This window comes from Malaya genurostris, chromosome 2 (assembly GCF_030247185.1).
Source record: "Malaya genurostris strain Urasoe2022 chromosome 2, Malgen_1.1, whole genome shotgun sequence".
In the NCBI taxonomy this organism is placed as follows: domain Eukaryota; kingdom Metazoa; phylum Arthropoda; class Insecta; order Diptera; family Culicidae; genus Malaya; species Malaya genurostris.
The window spans coordinates 313,038,454-313,060,656 of record NC_080571.1 but is presented as its reverse complement, the minus strand read 5'-3'; the positions used below and the strand labels follow the sequence as shown (position 1 = coordinate 313,060,656).

Below are 22,203 nucleotides of genomic sequence, written 5' to 3'. Positions count from 1 at the left end.
ATATTTTCATGAGACTGTTATGAAAGAAGAGAAAGGCATTATCACACCACTAGGTGGATTAAGAAAGGTTTTTGTTTATAGCGCTGCGCTGGTGTAGCGTAGCACCGACTATAGTTGCTTATAATAGTTTAAAAGAAATAGGCAGACAATGAAGTGAAGGATTGGATAAAATCCAGTGAGAAGCATTATAGAATCAAATTATGAAATCTTTAGAAATGTTATGCGTTAACTATGCTAAACTACTTTGAGATATGCTATAACGTTTTCGTTTTCAAGGGTGGCTCTACACCGATTAAAGCAGAAAAGGAAATTGAAGCGAATTTCCTTCATTAGTATTGAAAAAGTGCACAAAAAGTCTTCTAAGTTCACTGACGATGTTGTACAATATATCTCTTAGGTCAGGAACATTTCCAAATGTTTAGAATAATCATTTTTTCCCAGTTTTCAAGAAGGGAAATAAAGCCGATTATCGTGGTATAGTCGCACTATGCGCCGTATCTAAAATATTTGAAACTATAGTTCGGAATTTCATTCAGCACAACAGCAACAACTACATTTCAAACACTCAACATGGATTTATGCCAAAACGATCAACTGCAACAAACTTACTGTGCTACACTTCTTTTATAGTTCGATATCAACAAGCACGCCTACAGGTTGATGCAATCTACACTGATTTCTCTGCAGCCTTTGACAAAATAAACCACTAAATAGCAGTAGCAAAACTCAACAGACTTGGTTTCAGTGGATCGTTGCTAAATTGGCTCGAGCCGTATCTAATTGGTCGCGAAATGTCTGTGAAGATCGGAGACTTCATTACAGTGCCTTTCGCTGTCCTTTCTGGAGTCCCTCAAGGCAGTCACTTAGGACCATTTTTATTTTTTTTCTACCTCAATGATCTCAACTTCATATTGAAATGCCACAAACTATCCTTCGCAGACGACTTCAAGCTATTTTATTTAGTTAAATGTCAAGAAAACACTATATATTTGCAGTCACAGTTAGACATATACACAAACTGGTGTCAGGATAATAAAACCGTTTGGAATGCCTCGAAGTGTTCCGTTTTGTCGTCTACTCACAAACGCTCGCTGACTAAAGACTGTCCCAGAAAGTATGGACGAAACCAAAAACCACTGCCATTTCGCAATAGTTCATAATCTGTCAATTTTTATGGCTGCGTCCTGTTGTTTGCACTCTTCTCTAACCACTTGTGCAGTTGTTTATTCGTTTGCATTAGTTTGTTTCGAAATGCGTGGACTTTCAGCAGAACAACGTCAAAAAATTGTGTACAAATGGTGCACAGAACGCGGACTGTCACTGAGAAAGATAGCAAAAATGGAAGGAGTAAGTAAAAAAGAAGTGCGAAATGCAATCAGGAAGTTCGGTGAGGATAACACCTTTGAGGATAAACCGAAAACGGGTCGAAAAAAAGGTCCTGCTAACCCTCAGTTGGATAAACGTATACTGAAGGCGTTCGAGCAAAAGAAGGAGCCAAAACGTAGTCCGAAACAAGAAGCATCGATCAGGCCGAGGGCTTGAAAGCTGTACAATACGATTCTTGCTGGAAATTTGAGCAGCATAATCATGGACGACGAAACCTACGTGAAATTCGATTATAAATCCTCGCCGGGATCACTATATTATACGGTGCGAGAAGGGCAAGTGTTAAACTAGTCATCAATTGAAGTCGAAAAATTGGATAAGAAAGCTATGGTCTGGCAAACAATTTGTAGCTGCGGTAAGATTTCGAAACCCTGCATCACCACTGCTTCAATGAACAGCGAAACATACATCAAGGAATGTTTACAAAAACGACTTTTACCCATGATTCGAAGCCACAAGGATCCTGTTGTCTTCTGGCTAGATCTTGCTTTTTGCCATTACTCGAAATCAACGGTACAATGGTCTACAACCAAAAATGTCACTTTCGTCGCAAAAGACATGAATCCACCAAATTGCCCACAACTTCGACCAATTGAGGAATTTTGGGCATTAACGAAGGCCCATTTTAGGAAACATGTCTCGGCAGCCGAAACCATTCAACAGTTCGAAAAAGATTGGAAAAAAGTGTCAAAACTGGTCGCCAAGAAGTCTGTACGGAATTTAATGAGGAACGTTCACAAGAAGGTGCGCCAGCTAATCTACAATGGTAGGATAAGCAAGTAGCAAATGTTGAGAATAATATTCTGTTGTTGTAGTCTTATATTATCAGTATATCGAATAAAATTTGAATATCCAACACTTGTGAATTATTTACAGCGAAATCAAAGTGTGTCCATACTTTCTGGGACAGTCTTTATAGCATCTCGCACAATATACTGAAACGTGCATCTTCCGTGAAAGATTTGGGTATCATTCTTTATTCCAAGCTGGACTTCAAAAGTCACATCGATTTTGTGATTTCAAAGGCCTCCAAGATCTTGGTTCTTTCGTCTTTCGTGTTACCAAGAGCTTCACTAATGTACACTCTCTGAAGGCATTATATTGTACTCTTGTCCGTTCGACACTAGAATATGCAGCTGTTGCCTGGGCATCTCACTATCAAATCGACATTGCACGTGTCGAAGCTATCCAGTGTAATTTAGTTAGTTAGCTCTGCGCCACTTACCTTGGAGGGATCCCACTAATCTTCCTCGGTACAAAGATCGTTGTAAGCTTATTGACCTGTATCAGCTATCTGTTCGTAGGAATGTCTTCAAAGGCGTTTTTGTTGCTGATTTATTATAATCACCTATCGATTGTCCCGAACTTCTGCAATTGATTAATCTGGACATTCATCGACGTCTCATCGCTTCTTGAGTTTACCCTTCGAGATCACCAAGTTTAGTTTGAGATCACTAATTAGATCTACTTGACGATTCTAACCCCGTCTTTTTCTCTGTCTTCCACCATCTTTTCGATAACTAATTAGATCTACATGTCAATTCTAACCCCATTGCTCGCCCACGCTTATTTGCCAACCCCTTCACTTACCTTCATCGGCCATTTACCTATCCACTTTTCTATTCTCTCTCTGGCCGTTTAAGCAAAAACACTATTGCTGCCCTGTAATGCTTGGTTTAGTTTTAATTGTTAGTGTTAAGCCTTATTGTATCTGTTGGATCATTGTAATCTGTTGAAACAAAAGATGAGGAGGTTCTATGCCTGCTGGAGAGCGAGATTGCCAAATTTCATCTCCATCGGGCTTTTCAATGCTCCCCAAAATAAACAAATATAAAATCTTCAATTGAAACGAATTGCACCACATCAACTCTCCGTAAATTACAATTGAAAACCAATATTTGCAACAACAAAAATCAAGAAACTGAAAACCAGAAAATTGTTGGCAACACTCCCAAGCATGACCGGCCAAACTAGTGAGTAAAGCACGTCGTCAGTCATATCCCTTTCTCGCTTTTCGATTTTAATTAATTAATTGATCGAATCGATCCGATGGCGATAATGATTAGTGACTGGGGGATTGTTTGCGAGTCGTCCACAGACTAATAGGATTGCAACTGTGACGTGGGTGGCTATTGGACGAGCATACAGTTCACACATGCCACCGTCGTTCAGCAGACGAACAGAGGTGTACCTACAGTTTTGGGAATAATTGTAAAACTATGCCCAATCACAGCAAGCAACCTTCCAACCGGGTTCCAAAAAATAGGACGTCGTTTGTGCATCTTCCCCAATCTCAACACTTCGAGTACAGACAAACTGGACGAACGAATGATAATGAGCCGAGCAGTGAGTTTGTGGAAAAAAAAACGAATCATGGCATTCCTAGATTTTCGGTACCAACCACCATTACTAGCATGTGGTATCGCACCGGCGTGAATGTGCTGGTAAAGATGATAGACGGAGAAAATCAATTTCAATTAGAGATAGTCGCTTTCGCTTGCCTCCCGGTGAATGATGGGAAACCGGCAAGGTCAGTAACTTGTCTTTTCCGCCCAAGTAAGCGCAGCAAAAAAGTAATCGGAACTACGGGATCATTAGTCAATAGTGGAGTGACAGATGCACTGCGAGAAGTTGTTGGGAAAATATCTTTTTAGCGAGCTTGAAAATATATTTTCGTAAGATTACGTTTTGTCGACTTCTGGATGCAGTACGGGGGATGGTTAAAAATGATTCCTTCGAGCAACATCAACTACGTTTCGAACTCACTAACAAGTACCCGTGTTTCACGAGCTGAACATTGTTAGGTGCACATTTAAAAAGTTTTAATGCAACCATCGATTTTCCTCGTGCATACGGTAGACAAACAAAAGACTAATGTTGTCCTTCTCTTCTGGCACTGACGACGAAGCCTAATTAACCCAAATCGACTCGTTATTTTTGTCTTGCCTTTCACGCGACTATCGAGATAATCATTGACTAACTTTTCTTTCTTCTTCTCAACTCTAATTTACAGATTATGCGATATTATCAGAATGATTAAGAATATAATTAACTCAAAAGGATAATCCTGAAAGGTAAGCCCCTTTTTTCAGCATTACCCTTTAATTTTTTTCCCATCCAACAACTGGCCATAGCGAGTTTTTTTGCATTGTGCCGCTTTCTTCGGCACGCTTGAATTCAACCGTGAATTTTTCTCTTTGTTTCGTGGGTTTTTTTTTGTCTTGCTTCAGCCTGCATCGGTTTTCCGCGAGCGGTTGATACCCGATTAAGCACTTGACACTTTTCCTCCCCGGAAAGTCACCCACCAGATCGCCTCCCTTACTTTTTTTAATTTGAATAAATTAATTAGGATTATACCTATTTTGGGGTTTAATTACTGCAAAATTTATCTAATTTTCTCTTCCTTTTTTGTCTTATCACGGTACTTCCTCGGAAACAGACGTACAGACAGTCTCTCCGAATAGGAACCATCCAGATATTTCTTTTTTTTTGTAGTATTTTCACCTTCTAGTCTGATTCTGCACTTCAAGTGAAGGTAAACGAGGGACTAGTCTTTTGGCTTGGTGTGTGCAGAACCTCGCATTTGTCGAACCACCACTCGTCCTACCAATCCATCCATCCATCCGTAAGAAAACCAACCCGACCCGATTCAGGTTAGGTATAATGGGTCCAACGGGAACCGGAGTGGGTGGTGGCGAGCACACACAAAAAAAAGTTTTTCCTTGTGTTATCCGCCTGCAACAACGAGGTTGAGCTGATTACAATTTTAATTGGATTGCACCTTTTGTCTGCCGCACATGCACCCTCCCTTCGTACCGCATCCCGGAGCTGTCTCCACCACCATCTTGCGAGAGGAGTCGGAAAGGCATTTAATTTTCAAGAAGGGTAAAGCTCGCCCGCTGCTGCCGTTGCTGAATTGGATTCAAGGGGTCAGGGAAGTATTTGTGCTTGTCAGGTTCGTAAGCCTTTGCCCAAACATTCGTAGGCAAGGCAGAGCTGTTCGCATGGTGTGGAACGATTGGCCGGCAGCAGGGAGGGAGGACGAAAGGATAACCACGAGTGATTAAACTGATATCAGGCATGCATAAGCACATGCGGATGATTGGACCGAGTTGGCTTTCCGATTAAGGTTACGCGAGGTTGAGTAATGTCAATATAATACTTGATGTCGCTAGTCGTGATGATTTTATAGCATGTGTAGAATCAGAAACACAGATCCGAATGTCATTTCTACTTTTTACTAGACTTCAAAAGTTCAATGATTGATGTGCGATTGATGTTAGCCTGAGTGTATGTGAATAGTAAACATATCCCGAAGCATTAATAAATTTTACCATCATATCTTGACTTGATGTTTCAATGCTGTCATGGCAATACTTCAAATTTTCTTGATATTTAATCGAAGGAGCGAAGAACGAGTATAGTAATTATTTAATAGGAACCCGGCGAACGACTGCGACTGTTAAAGTCGAGTATAAATAAATGAAAGAAATGAAATAAAACTGTTTAATAGCAATATTAGTTATTGAGATATAATTTATTATTGATGAGTTTTTTCAATCTTCTGAAGAACAATTTATTTAATAGTTCCATTTTCTAATAAAAAGGAATTAAAAAAATATTTCGATGCTTCACAAGGTTTACGAAAGGGCCGGTGTTCAAAAGGATAATAATAGTACCTATTATCTTTCTCCGGGAAGGACCAGCAGAGCCAAGAATAGATCCCCCCGGTTTCCTGCTTTCATGTCGTAAAAGACCACATCTGCAGGAGTTTCTTTTCTTACGTTCGAATACAATTCAACCAATTTCTTACGTTCGAATACTATTCAACCAACGATTTTTGATTCAATATTTATTCTTAACTGGCTGACCCGTCGAACTTCGTCTCACCCCAAATTTTTTTCTTCGAATTTTTGTTTTCGGACAGCAGAACTGTCAAACGACTAAGTGTTTTACGTTTTTCTCCATTATTTTTCTGATTACTTAACCTACAATCAACGGAATTTAGACACACACACGCTTTGGTTAAAAAAAAGAATATCACAAAAAGTTACTGTGAAAATTTGAAATACTTCTATTAAGATTAAGCAAATACACAGATTGTCATCTCATCCTTTAAGTCAATGCTCTGAACAGAAATCCTTCTCTGGCTTCGACGGAATGAATATACAGTCTTATCAGCCGCTACCTAATTTTGAGTCGAAACCTACCCAAAATCAACTAAAGTGCATCTCTCCAATTTTAGGTAACGACTGATTGCCTCAAAATTTAGGTAACTGAAAGTTTAGTACAAGTGTTATGCCGTAACAAAGCACGCTACCCATTTTTACCCATCAATTCAAAGTTTGAGTAGATAACGACCTAATTTTGGGTAGCTTATAGAAGAGCTCGACAATGAGTGATTTCTCCTCAAAAAACGTGCTTAATCCACCTAGCAGTGAGATAATACCTTTTTTTTATCAATCCGCATGCGTTTTTTGCATGAATATTCTTCGGTGATTTAGTTTTCATGTCATTATTCTAATGTCCGTCGTTTTAAGTGGCAATTGGAGATTTTAAGGTGAAATGTAACGTCATAAAATGCGCGCCAAATTTCATCCGATTCAGTTGAACGAACCGTCGCACAAAGCATAACAAGAAAAATCGACACATAGAAACCAGAGCTTTTTCCAGTGATTGAGCGCAGTGGGCTTACCTCTCGGTATGTTGGCTTATAAAAAAGATTGGACGTGATGGATTTTTGAATCTTTCACACTATGATTATATGCTAATTCAATCGTTATTGTTAGTGATTACTCTTACACTACAGCTATGAATAATTAGTAATTATGAATGACTAACATGAGGTTATATGTATATGTATTGACTAACTTGCTAACCATGTATATGCCTGAGCTTAGTAGCAAGCATGGATTCTTCTTCAAAATAACGATTGAAAACAAGAGAACATTCAAGTATTTTCGATATCTTTGCCAGTAGTTCATCAGGCCAAATTGGTTGTATCACAGGTTATATAAAAGTTATATTTTCAAATATTCTACATGAACGATAATACTTGGCTCGTATTAATTTCATTCAATAGTATATCAAGGTTATAGTTTTAGTTTTGCTATAAAAATTGCTACAATATAAAATTATACCTATTATATGATTAATGTAATTGATGTTGCTGAAGCAATAATGCTTGGCTATGTAATGCCCATTTTATTGTATTCAACTCGCTTCCATTTCAATTTTTACTCACGATATAATGCCACCGAGTCCACCGTGCATTTCTGACACCATCTCAATACGAAACAGCAGCGCGCAAGCAATTAAAAAAAATGCGGAAAAGTTTATGTAAACTTTTTCAAATTTCGGTTGTTTTGGCTAAAATTTTATAATTTTGAGTTGCATTTTCAGATTCTTTGTGAAATTCTGCTACAAACACTACTTTTCAGTTCTAAAACCATCCCCGTGGAACGGAACAGTAACCGTTTATACATTTCAAAAAATAATACGGCTCGGCAAAGCAAAATTTCAAAATTCTAAGAATACTTAGTTATGATAAATTTGATTTCGAAAACTTAAGTGTTTTTGGTTTTTCTACAATCGGTTTAGTTTTTGAATAATTAATCAAAAATGCGATTCGCGCATTCTGCTACATTTCACCTTAATCACTCATTACTCTGTAATGTCGAAACTGCAAATCGGATCGAATTTGAATCTAAAAGTGTAACAATCGATTAAACATTCCATGATATGTCGAGGTAATTTCCACTTTAGAGTTTAGAAAAATTTAAGATACTTCCAGAGCCGGTATTCAGGAACCAGTATAACCCAAACCGATTCGTATGGCCATATGACGAATAAATTGCAATATTTTTGAGTCTAACTTCAAAGCTTTTCGGGATTGTTATCTTCTATATCGGTTTGAATTTTAAAAATTCATCATCCTACAATTCCAGAATCGGAAATCAGAATTGAATAAAATTGGATTTCTTTTAATTTGAACTTTTGTTTCTGAAATTCGATTCGGCTTTTTTTGAGAAAACGATTGAGCTTTGAGAAATGATTCGATACTGGAACCGGAATTCGAAATTCGGTGCAGCCGAAGTCAGACAAATTCACCTGAATAGCTGTATAGTTTACATTTGTTACAAAATGTTTGAAAATCAATGTAGACATCTTTGAGGAATCGTAGTGCGAATTAAAATTTTGGGTGCCTTCCGAAACGAAAACTGAAAGTTTATTTGGTTATCGACTATCCATATCTGCTAACCCGATAAACCTGATAATTTATGCGCAGAAGACATTTTTATAAAAATCACTCTGTATCTCCCAAACCGGACGTTGGATCTGACTGAAAAACAAAATGTTTCATAGAATCTTAAAACTTTTCATTTGAATTTTAGATGATTCTTCGATTTCTTTTGAATCTTAGATTGGTTCAGCCATCTACGAGAAAAATGAGTATACGATTTTTCATATGAATCTGAGTTTGTAGAAAACGGTTGAGTTATCTCCGAAAAAAATTGAGTGAAACTATTTGTCACACACGCATTTGTTGATCTCGACGAACTGATTCGAATGGTATATGTTTTTCCAGCATTTATTGCTGTAAGTAGTTTAAATAAATATAATTATGGAATTGCTTTCAACTCGAAAATGCTGCCATCATCTGATTTACATATGCCATATTTGAACGATTATGTTGCCAAAAACAAACCGTGCTAAAATCGGTCCGAAGCAAAATATCATGCTATACACAGCCTTTTGGGTACTTAGAAACAAATGTATGTAACAGTAAAATCGTGTTTTATGTTGCTCCCAAGCATTTCTTTGCCAGATAGCGCTCAAAACATCTACTGCTGGAATAAGGAAAAAAGTCGCTTACACAAAAATTTTGATATCTCCGTTAAAAATAGACGTATTTTAAGAATCTATGGCTTGTTGGAAAGGTATTACCATCAATTGTGACAGATGGTGTCAAAAAACTGAAAATTTTGACATAAAACTTCGTATAACTCAAAAAGTAAACATCCGATCTCAAAACCATTAAATAGCGTTCAGGGTGACACACACACACACACACACACACACACACACACACACACACACACACACACACACACACACACACACACACACACACACACACGGACATGTGCTCAGTTCGCCGAGCTGAATCGATTGGTATATGGCATTCGGCCCTCCGGGCCTCGGAAGTTTTTCTAAAGTTTGAGCGAATTCTATACCTATTTTTTATATTTATAAAAAAAGGTAAAACACAATTTGATGTTTGATTACTGTGTCAAATGTCAGAGTTTGAACTAGCAAATTTCCAAAACTACGTAGATTAAATGGGAATGGCAAATATCTAGGTTCGATTACATTAGCAAAGAAAACCATTTTTTCGTATCAGTGCATAACCATAATGTTTAACCTGAATCAACATGAAAAAAACAAGAGCTCTACAACGCTGACAAATAACCTTATGTTGATATCAGAATAATTGTATTTGATCAGTGACCTTCTTGCAGAACTTGTCCACTGAACCAAAGAAGCGGAATTCTAGGACAAGCCCAAGCAACCGCAAGAGTTTCTCCATCCATCATTAATGTCGCATTCCTATCAAAAGTACTGACAGGTTACGGGGCCGCACCTTCCGTGTTTCCCCGCACGATGTGATCAAACACCGCCACAACCACCATCACTACCCCCACCAGAAGTAGCAGCAGCAGTGCACGCCATTTGCCCAAATAGCCCGTTCCCATCGTTAAGCCGGTGGGCCACAAGTAGATTTTCATCTTCATTAATAAATCATAGGTCCGGTGGAAAACGCAAACTACAAATTACGGCTCATTAATTAGGCATGGCGGCCGAGATACTGGGCCCCTTTGGTCGAGCGTTTGTATGTTGGTGTGTATGTGATTGTATGATCTAACCAAAGTGAGTGTATGAATTCAAATCTGTTTTGCTGCAGTTGACCCGTGGTTCAGTCTCTCGCCGTCTTCGGTAAGTCGTTGGGTTGATAGAATTTCCGTTTCTTGATCAATGTTCTCACAAGGACTCGCCGGTGAATGTTCAGTTTATGGTATGGTAGGGCACAGGTATTTCGAATGGGGTGGGGGCAAACTAAATATACCGGCGGTGGGCCGCTAAATTGGCGACGTCACATAAATCATTTCATAATGCGACGGCTAGTGATGGCAGCACAACGATTGGCGTACGACTCAGGATTCAGGTGGTACCAGTCAGTATGAACGATGGTTGTTTCAACAAACTGTTTAATTAATTTGCTTCATGCGATGGTCACCGGATGCCGATGGATATCGGGAGTCTAATGATGATGGCTGCGGTTATGAGAGCTCGAAACTTATGATTGAAGTTCGAGTTGCGGCTTTTGAATAACCAATATAAGGTGCTATGTAGCTTTCACTAACAGTGTTAGTAAAGGTTGATTTTTAATGAATTCTGGTGTACTAGTATATGGAAAAGTTTTATTTACACGCTACTATTTTATTCTTTGACAACATAGATTTTATTGAATTATGCCATCAAGAATCGTAAATCTATTTCGCGCTAGTCTTTGTTAACGTGAACTGAATGTAAATATTAGACATTAATTGATTATTAATTTATTCGTCAAGAGAGCAGACAAATTCAGTTTAGACACAATAACTTAAAACAGTGCCAATGTTAAGGATATATTTTCACCTTTAGATTTGATTCTGAACGAAATTTCTGAAAATTAGGGTGCCAAAGGGATATATAAGTGTCCATCGCATTTAATGAAGTAAATAAGTGAAATTTTAGCAAAAGTTGACATGGAAAGTGGTGCTATCTGGCGTTCGAAGTTTAAAACTGTTTGATTTTGAAAGATTACCACAGAGAAAAAAGGTTGGGGCACTGGTTTTGTGAAATAACCCGTAGCCTAAATTAAGCTCTAATGCCAGATGGTTTGGAAATGTTCGAATCGTAGAGATTTAGAGTGATCTGGAAAATGATTTTCAAATTTTGATTGGTAATAACAGTATGCAATGGCAGCACTTGAAAAGCGTTGGTCGCTTCGAAGCACTCACATAAATTAAAACCAATACGGCCAAACACGCTTACGAAGTGCACTCGCCTTCCTGTTTTTTAACCAGATTAAGCAAGTGCATCATCCAGTAGCAGGATAGTGTTTTACTTACCGAATCTCACTCAGATTTTGGTGTTTGCGTTTAGTACTAATCCTAGTGGCTATTTCATGATATTTTTTACAAGTTTTCCTGTACAATCACATTGGAGAAACAACAGTAGTGGACTCAAACGGCACTTGTGTTCAGCCAAAAACAAAGCTTTCAAAACTAGTCTCGGTGTAATCAGTAAAAACCCTAGGTCATTAGCATTTATTCAACAGCTGTTTGGTTTCATTCGTTTTTTATTTCATGCAATCTGATTTTTGAACTGATTGCGTTTATGAAAATGACTTCTGGAATCAACTTTAATTTACTAAATTATAGGGGAGAGGGCTGGGTTATGAACCGGACTGGGTAGCGCAGTTTTCCCTCAATTAACGAATATCGTTTGTCATAATTTTTTTTTCTGCTAACACAGAAATTTACTGTCCGATCACTTGTGACAGCTGCAGACGTGATATTGACAATGGATTGCGAATATATTTTTTATTGTTTTATCCAAGTGGCTGAATTGGTGTCGGAAAGGTAAGTGTTACTATGAATATTTGTTCAGTTTTTTATTTATATTGTTCGATGCAGTATTGGTTTTATTCGTATGGAAATTGTAAGTATTTTGTTTTTGACGTTACACAACATTTCTTCATGGCTGGGTTACGAACCACCCGTATTTCATGCTAAAATTGTATCAGAACTGTCAAATACAATTAGATACCCTGAATTCAAGAAATTTCATTTAATTTTACTCTATTTGTGGTACTATCTGTGTATTATAAACTAGCCCACTGTCCAGTGTCCGATGCACACGCCTACTGCGATTCCTAAAGACAGTCCCAGAAAGTATGGATGCACTTTGATTTCGCTGTAAATAATTCACAAGTGTTAGATATTCAAATTTTAATCGATATACTGATAATATTAAACTACAAAAACAGAATATTATTCTCAACATTTGCTACTTAGCCATTGTAAACTAGCTGGCGCACCTTCTTGCGAACGTTCCTCATTAAATTCCGTACAGACTTCTTGGCGACAAGTTTTGACATTTTTTACCAATCTTTTTCGAACTGTTGAATGGTTTCGGCTGCCGAGACATGTTTCCTAAGATGTGCCTTCGTTAATGCCCAAAATTCCTCAATTGGTCGAAGTTGTGGGCAATTTGGTGGATTCGTGTCATTTGGGACGAAAGTGACATTTTTGGTAGTATACTATTCTACCGTTGATTTCGAGTAGTGGTAAGAAGCAAGATCCTTGTGGCTTCGAATCATGGGTAGAAGTCGTTATTGTAAACATTCCTTGATGTATATTTCGCTGATCATTGAAGCAGTGGTGATGAAGGGTTTTGAAATCTTGCCGCAGATTAAGAGAAATGAATGCTAGATGAAAATTTCATGAAAATAATAAGTTTGGATCGTAATCACATTGATATTGTTAATTTGACAACATTCTTTACGCAATGCTCCATGCAAAATTAGTTTAAAAAAATATTTCACACCACATAGCGATTAGAACGACAAAAGACTGTTTTACTTCCAGCTGGTTGATGCTGATGATAATGGTTATGATGATGCACTATTTTGATTAAACTCAATAAAACGCTTCTTAACATGAATTTAATTTATGGAAGTAACAGGAGCACAGGGTTTGAGCAGGCTATTTCGTAATTGATGAGGCATACCAATTTCATTAGGTACTATTGATCCACTGGTTCCTTTTTCAAATGGAATACGATTGAATATACTGCATCAGAATAAGATAAGAGAAATTCTTATGATATTATATTCTCAAAGCTAGAAAATCAAATAACTGAAAAATTCGTCTTCTATAAATGTTTTGCTTTTGTTTTGAAGTTACAATGGTAGAATTTTAAATTTTGTTGCGCTTTTCTCATGCAGACTTTGTAATAATTTTGGATATTTCAACTCTTATTTCAAACTAAATAATGTTATTTTCTACCATTGAGATGTTTGGTTTTAATAATTGGTTGGCAAATCACTTTTACCCCGGCTGTTTCTTCTGTGTATGATATTCAAGCTAAACAGGGTAAATTAATCAGCTGCATGCCATGCTTTATGATTGAACATGTTTTTCTTATCATTATAACTATTGATAATCACAACATAAATGTTAATGTAATTTGCTGGTTTTATTGATATTACTCCGCCAACATGTTATTGCTGAATGAATTTTAAATACATCAAGAAGTATGAAATTTCAATGCGACCGACCAAAAAAACTTTTTGAAATTCTTTCATTCTTTGTGTGGTTTATATTCCACATCTGCTTACTACCTATCATCAGATTTCCGAAAGTTAAAAAACCCATAATTCCAAGCAATTGGTGCACCCAAACTCATATACATTGACTAAAATTGTCAGTGCATAACTTAAATTAAACCGTTTGAAGGCATCTTTTTAGTACTCATTTTAGGCAAAATTTATTAATTTCGCTAATTTACTCACCCCTCCGTGCACTTTTGCTGATCGCAACAGAAATGATTTCCTGCATCATTCATTTCCGAATTTACAAGAAAAAGCTTTTACATCAATAAATACACGTTTTCCTTTAGAATGTAAATGTTTATTGTGGAGATTTTTTCAGGAAATAGGGCAAAGCAGTAACATAATTAGGTATTTCAAAAATGCGCTCATTGAAAATATTGGACGTCACATTCCAACAACCCTCCCCCTTCCCCCTGTCGCAAAAGGTCACATTTGTAAAACACCCCCCTCCCCCTTAACAGTTCGGCTGAAAAGTTCGTATCGTTTAATAGAAACACACCTTTTTTTGTCAAAATTCGTTTTTATTATTCAACATAATTGCATCAGAGGCGATACAGCGATTATAGCGATCTTCCAACTTTTCGATACCATTTTTGTAGTACGATTTGTCCTTTGCCTCAAAATAGGCCTCAGTTTCAGCGATTACCTCTTCATTGCTTTTAAATTTTTTACCAGCGAGCATTCTCTTGAGGTCTGAGAACAGGAAAAAGTCACTGGGGCCAAATCTGGAGAATACGGTGGATGAGGGAGCAATTCGAAGCCCAATTCGTTCAATTTCAGCATGGTTTTCATCGACTTGTGACACGGTGCATTGTCTTGATGAAACAAAACTTTTTTCTTCTTCAAATGAGGCCGTTTTTTGAAATTTCGTCCTTCAAACGCTCTTATAACGCTATATATTAGTCACTGTTGATGGTGTTTCCCTTTTCAAGGTAGTCGATGAAAATTATACCATGCGAATCCCAAAATACAGACGCCGTAACCTTACCGGCCGATTGTTGAGTATTTCCACGCTTTGGGTTCGGTTCATCGCGTGCAGTCCACTCAGCTGACTGTCGATTGGACTCCGGAGTGAAGTGATGGAGCCATGTTTCGTCCATTGTTATATATCGACGAAAAAAATCGGTTTTATTTCGATATAACAGCTCCAAACACTGCTCAGAATCATCAATTCGTTGTTGTTTTTGATCGATTGTGAGCTCACACGGCACCCATTTTGCACAAAGCTTTCTCATATCCAAATATTCGTGAATAATATGTCCAACACGTTCCTTTGATATCTTTAGGGTGTCAGCTATCTCGATCAACTTCACTTTACGGTCATTGAAAATCATTTTTGGGATTTTTTTTCACGTTTTCATCGGTAACAGTCTCTTTTGGACGTCCACTGCGTTCATCGTCTTCGGTGCTCATATGACCAGTGCGAAATTTTGCAAACCACTTACGAATTGTTGCTTCGCCCGGTGCAGAGTCTGGATAACACTCATCAAGCCATTTTTGGTATCGGCGGCACTTTTTGTCATCAAAAAGTAGTGTTTCATCAACACACGAAATTCCTTTTTTTCCATTTTTTTCACAATAACAAAAGTAGCTTCACTCTTCACTCAAAATGCAATATCTCACAAACTAATAATCAGACAGCTGTCAAATTTATACACGTATCTTTTGAAGGTTGGTACTAACTGAAAATGGTATGGATTTAATTCTAGTGGCGTCCTCTCATAGAAACGATACGAACTTTTCAGCCGATCTGTTAAGTGTTCAAAATCTGACCACATTTCCACATGTATTTTCATTAGAATTTCTAGTTTGCACTCCTATATAGAAATCAAAGATGTGTTCCACATAAAAATTTATCCGTTTTGGGATTTATAATGGTTCCGAACAAATTTCTCTCCAGCTGATGGAGGAGGATTATGCACAGTGTACTTTCGATTGCACAATCCTCCACATACACCGCTTTGTTATATTCCACGTTTTCATGCTCGACATAGTTTTGTGTGTAATAAGTTAAGAATTTTCTTGCTTCGCTATCAGAGGCGAATTGAATGTATATTGCACTATCAACTTTGTTCAGTTGTTTCCCAGTATCTGCATTCACTTCTCAATCATATTTTCTACATCTAGTAAGAAGTTGTCGGCAATCAATCGAAACTTCTAAAAAAAACGCACACTGAAAAAATTACCGACAACTTCTTCTTAGACACAATTTTTGTTGAACCTGAAGATCTTGAGCTATAATTGTTTTAAAATAATGTGGCTAAAACAACATACGCCCAAGGGGAGGTCGCTTAGAACAATGTGCCAATCACACATTAACACAATGCGTTGGTGCATTTATCAATATTGGCACTTTCGTTTTCACACAGTTGCACAGTTGCGGCACATAAAGGGCTCAGTTTTGACAAGTAGCTGTTTCATGGAGCACAGCGTAGCACACTTAGATTCACAGTATATCACGTGTTTTTTAGAGGCACAATATAGTTTGTGTTAAGCGACTCTCCCCTTGCATACGCCATTTTCAAACAGTAGTCTTGAGAGAAAAAATCTCTAAACCAGTGAAAAATACTTTATTTGCCATACCAATCACACTTGGAAAGTTTCATGCAAATCGAAGGGGGTCGTGCCAGAATTTGGCCATTTCTGGACGATTGTAAAATTCCTCAATTCGAATCATATTGTTATTCACTTCGCCATACAGCTCTTTGTTCTTTATCTCAGTCGGCTGAACACTGTGTCGACTGTCTAGAACGAGGCTCTAGAGCGAACTGAATACTTGGTCTTGCCGTTTGTTATTCTTTCCTTTCAATTCTACTAGCTTTTATTCGTATTCTGGAAATAAGCGTTTTTCGTCCACCAGTTGTAGGCTTCTTCAGTATCTGATCAAAGTCTTCTACTGTGGCTTTCAACGGAAAAAACTATTCAAAATAATCACCTGTTCAAATTGCAGTTATTTTCCGACCAAATTTTTAAAATTTTGGTCCGAATAATTCTATAATAGCCATGTAATGGAAAAATTTCAGACTACACTAAGCCAAATAGAGACTAGTATCAGTACGATTAGAATCCAAGCTTACATTATTTTTGATTAATGATATGTTTGGGATAAATCGTCGGATCTGGAAAAGAGCAATTGAAATATCAAAAACCAACTAAAATGGTAGAGCTTTTGTGTGGCACCCCATGCTAAAAAACTATGACAGATTTATAAACTTTCCTTATAGAAATATCGTGAGAATTTCAACCAACAAGTTTTTAAACTCTGCGGGATGTACTCTTACACACAAGGAAATCTGACATCAGACCGATCGAAACTACTCAGCACACCTTCAGTCAACCCATATAGAAACAAATTAACCCACAAAAAAGTCAACAAACGCCACGGGATGGCATGCATCAGTTTGTTACATTAGCATGCACACGACCTTCAAGCCGTTCAACCATCAAAGGGGAAAGAAAATGTTGGCACCGGAGTGCGAGGACGCAAAACCCCGCCGAGGCGGTCGAACAGTATATAATTAATCTGGATATTAACGCGACCGTCTAATGGTATGATAATCGCTTTTTGATTATTATATTACGTGCCAAGAAATAAAACAGCAAGAACTCCCCTACAGTGGGTTCTTGCCGTTCACGTGCGAAGACGACAAACCACGGTGGCGAAAAGAATCTGCTCCAAGGGACCGACAGCCCTCGTCTTCATCGTCATCGTCATCGTCGTCGTCGTCGTTTGTTCTGCGGTGAAGTTTTTGTCCGTGATTTTCATTGCACCACACTAGCCAAGAATGGCGTGTTTTGGTTCTCAGTCGATGTAACCACGCGCTGGTTTCTTATGTAACAAAATCTGCTTTCAAGTTTTGAACGATTATCTATTAAATTACTTTTGTTAGTTTTGACCGTAAGGTTAATTGGATTTACCAACGAACTCTCAAATTTTGAATCGAAAATGGTACAACAAGAAGCATCACTTACTAAATCACAGTACTGCAGAAATGGTGATGCCATACCCTCTTTACGATAGCTTTAACTGAGGACATACTTTTCGTATTTCTCTAATTTTCTGCCGGCGAACTCCTCTGCCAAAAGTTTCCTAACCGACCGTTGCTCCAACCTACGACTCTGCAGAACCAACGGAGGATCGTTTATCATCATTATTATGCCATTTTGCGCTGGACTCTCGTTCTCAGTCTCAATCCCTCTCCCTTCTCTCAGCGGCAAAGCTAGTCCGGCTCGAACTGACCGCCACGGTAGGTCACCGATTTCCCCGCGGATTTAGAGGTACACCAGACCATCATCATAATGGTACGTTCAAACCGCCTTCGCAACAATTAGGTCCCTAGGAACAAACAGCCGGCGTCGTGAGCATGTACACGGTCAATGAAAGAAAAATTATACTGCTTTTGTACCGTTCTGCCTTCTCAGTTCTGGAGCGAGAAAAAGAGGAAAAACTCGTAATTAAATTAATTTTTATGTACCGGACAATTAGGTTCATTCCATCGCGTAGCCCCGAAGGATAAGGTCAGCCATATAAAGTACTCTTTGACACGCTATTGCCATCGGATCCTTTTTCGTGTTTCTCCGCAGCATAGTTCTCGCCAGTCAGTGATGCTTGAATAAATTGGTGAGTTGTCGTTTATTTTTTCTTCTCAAAATTGTTTCAGGGACACTGGCTGTGACAAACTTCTGCTGTCCATAATCTTTCCTTGGTGAGGCAAACTACCCGATCGTCTACTTTGCATGCAAATTTTCTTTCCCCCCCACGAGAAGTCCATAATCGCATTTGGCAACTATTATTCAGGACTTGGAAATAAGTAGTGCATTCATAAACAGAACCATTTCCTCCGCAAGCATCGTCGCCATGGCAAGCAATCGTCTTTCGCTTTCCGAGGTGGAAATGAAAAGAATATCTCGATTTGTGGTGCTTTGCTTACCGCAGGTGTCACAGTTCCCACGATATTTACCAGAGCGCAATCCAAAGAAGGAAACGGTACGCTTATTTAGGTTTCCTGTTTTCCTCCGGACTAGAGCACTGCGTCTCCGGTTCCTTCGGATTTGGTATCGTAGTTTTAGTCTCATACGGAATACTTGCTCAGAGCGATGAATTAAGTTAAAACCAGAACATGTGTGTCTTCTTATGTGTTCGAAAGCCGTAACTAATAAATGCAATTGTCATTGCTGAATGTGTAGAGAAGTTATCCGATTATCGTCACATTTAGTAGTCACATATTTAAGTTGGGGACGGATGTAGAGTGATGGGTTAGTCGATGTCTTTCATGCAGCCCACCTGGGTTCGATTCCCAACCCTGCACATAGGGTCAGAAAGTTTCAAACCTCTATGATCGAAAAAAAAAACATATTTAAGTTACTGGAAGAACGAAAACCGCCAGAGCTATCTTCGCATACGAGATTCATCTGTACCATCTACCGGTCTCAATCAATGAATATTAATAATATAGACTATAAATAATAATTAATGAGTTAGTTGCGCTGTCACCTGGCAAACGCTCACAAGGAGTTAAAGCCGGGTGAAAATAATAATAATAATAATAATAATAATATTAGTTAGTTGGAAGAATCTCATTCTCTTCATTATAATTATACAATAGCCGTTTTCTTAGGATAACTCTAGAAAAAAAATTAAAACTAAAGGAAAGTTTTGTAAAGAATTTCCACTTTTTGAAAAATTGAAGAAATTGTGAGCTCTATTCGTCCGCGTCTCTTGTCAATCTTTTATAGGCTCACCAGAAATGCAATCATTGAAAATGTTTCGAAGAAATAATATTTGTGGTTTTTCTGATTGCTTCATTTTACTTACTTAAATTCAATTCTCAATTTTGTTTCAAGTTAATGTCTTTGATTAATATTATTATATTACTTTTCTGTTCGATTATGACATTGCAAAGGAAAACGTATCCACCGGTTGACACTAATCGAGCTTACTTAACAGACTGTTTATACTATCCAAAGCATATAAAGTGTTAGTACATAATGCGGGGAAACACGCATCATTTAGTCTGAGTAGATCCAAACATGATACTTCACAGTGAGTTATCCTTTGTTCAGATGTGAGTTTATTTGTCAGATCTATGTGTGTTCGTCAACTCACAGGTGAAAATGATTTACTTTTACCAAGCATTCAGGTCAGCGCAACTTAACGTGCGCTTTTGAGAGATGGATAAAGACTGTCTCAGAAAGTATGGACGCAACCAATAACCGCTGCCATTTCGCAATGGTTCAGAATGTGTCAATTTTTATGGCTGCGTCCTGTTGTTTACACTTTTCTCTAACCACTAGTGCAGTTGTTTATTCGTTTTCATTAGTTTGTTTCGCAATGCGTGGACTTTCAGCAGAACAACTTCGAAAAATTGTGTACAAATGGTGCACAGAACGCGGACTGTCACTGAGAAAGATAGCAAAAATGGAAGGAGTAATTAAAAAAGGCGTGCGAAATGCAATCAGGAAGTTCGGTGAGGATAACGCCTTACAGGATAAACCGAAAACGGGTCGAAAAAAACGTCCTGCTAACACTCAGTTGGATAAACGTATACTGAAGGCATTCGAGCAAAAGAAGGAGGTTTCAGTTCGGGATGTGGCCAAAAAAGTGGGCCCTTCGAAGTCAAATGTTCTTCGTGCTAAAGAACGTTTGAATCTTCGAACCTATAAGAAGCAGAAACAACCAAAACGTAGTCCGAAACATGAAGCATCGATCAGGCCGAGGGTTCGAAAGCTGTGCAATACGATTCTTGCTGGAAATTTGAACTGCATAATCATGGACGACGAAACCTACGTGAAACTCGATTACAAATCCTTGCCGGGACCACAATATTATACGGTGCGAGAAGGGCAAGTGTTAAACCAGTCCGAGATATCGATTGAAGTCGAAAAATTTGGTAAGAAAGCTATGGTCTGGCAAACAATTTGTAGCTGCAGTATGATTTTGATGCCCTTCATCACCACTGCTTCAATGAACAGCGAAATATACATCAAGGAATGTTTACAAAAGCGACTTCTACCCATGATTCGAAGCCACAAGGATCCTGTTGTCTTCTGGCGAGAACTTGCTTCTTGCCACTACTCCAAATCAACGGTAGAATGATATACTACCAAAAATGTCACTTTCGTCCCAAAAGACATGAATCCACCAAATTGCCCACAACTTCGACCAATTGAGGAATTTTGGGCATTAACGAAGGCACATCTTAGCAAACAGTTCGAAATAGATTGGAAAAAAGTGTCAAAACTTGTCACCAAGAAGTATGTACGGAATTTAATGAGGAACGTTCGCAAGAATGTGCGCCAGATAATCTACAATGGCTAAGTAGCAAATGTTGAGAATAATATTCTGTTGTTGTAGTCTAATATTATCAGTATATCGAATAAAATTTTGCGTCCTTACTTTCTGGGGCAGTCTTTAGCAAAGTTTCGTCACCAAAACTTGAGCTCGGAAATTGTATCACCAGGTTTTGATGAAGTACCAAGGGTGTCTGCCGTCGACAATGAAACCTACGTCAAAATAGGTTTCGGACAGCTTCTTGGCCAAAAATTCTACATGGCGACGGCACGAAGAGATGTTCCTGCGAAGTTTAAGTTTGCTTTTATGGACAAATTTGCCAAAAAACTGAAGATTGCATATGCGAAGTATGCAGCTGCGGAACAAAGACCAAAGTATTCGTGGCGAATAAGACGATGGACTCGAAGCCATACAAGGAAGAATACCTCAAAAACCGCATTCTACCTTTTTAGAATAATTTTAATTCAATCGATTGAATCAACTTAGTTTCTCGTTTAGTTGTTATCTGGGGACTTTAGCTTTCCATTGATGTATAATGTGCACTTAGTCAGAGATTATAAGCTTAAAAGAAAAGGGTGCCGGTAACTGAACACTCTCCCTTATATATATATATATATATATATATATATATATATATATATATATATATATATATATATATATATATATATATATATATATATATATATATATATATATATATATATATATATATATATATATATATATATATATATATATATATATATATATATAAATTATGCCGTGTACTATCGCGGTTTGAATAAAAAAAAACTTTATTTCACTTAATTTTCGGTTACATGGATTCGCTTACGTATCTCACTCAAGACTGCCTAAAAATTCCTATCGCTAAACCTTTTGTTAATTTGGATTTGACAATTCAGCAAAGTTCGATATCGTCGATCGGCCACGTTGTCTTCGATGTCGTGTGGTTGGCGGCTGGAACGGTTGCTATGCCGGGTTTACCCCGTGTCAGCATTTTCCTTGCTGCGTTGGTCGGCGGACTCTCGGCTGTCGCTATGTTGAACTATGGGTTCTTTACTGTTGACGTTGCTGTTCCGGA

General features: G+C 38.0%; 1 protein-coding gene across 3 annotated transcripts in view; it reads left to right on the top strand.

Moving 5' to 3' along the window:
• The window catches only part of LOC131431138 (LIM domain transcription factor LMO4), a 726,034-nt gene that overhangs the window by 509,777 nt on the left and 194,054 nt on the right, over positions 1 to 22,203 (top strand). For all 3 annotated transcript variants that reach the window (XM_058596655.1, XM_058596660.1, XM_058596656.1), the window contains one exon: positions 4,400 to 4,460. The gene's annotated coding sequence lies outside the window, so the exon portion shown is untranslated. The remainder of the gene's footprint in view (positions 1 to 4,399; positions 4,461 to 22,203) is intronic.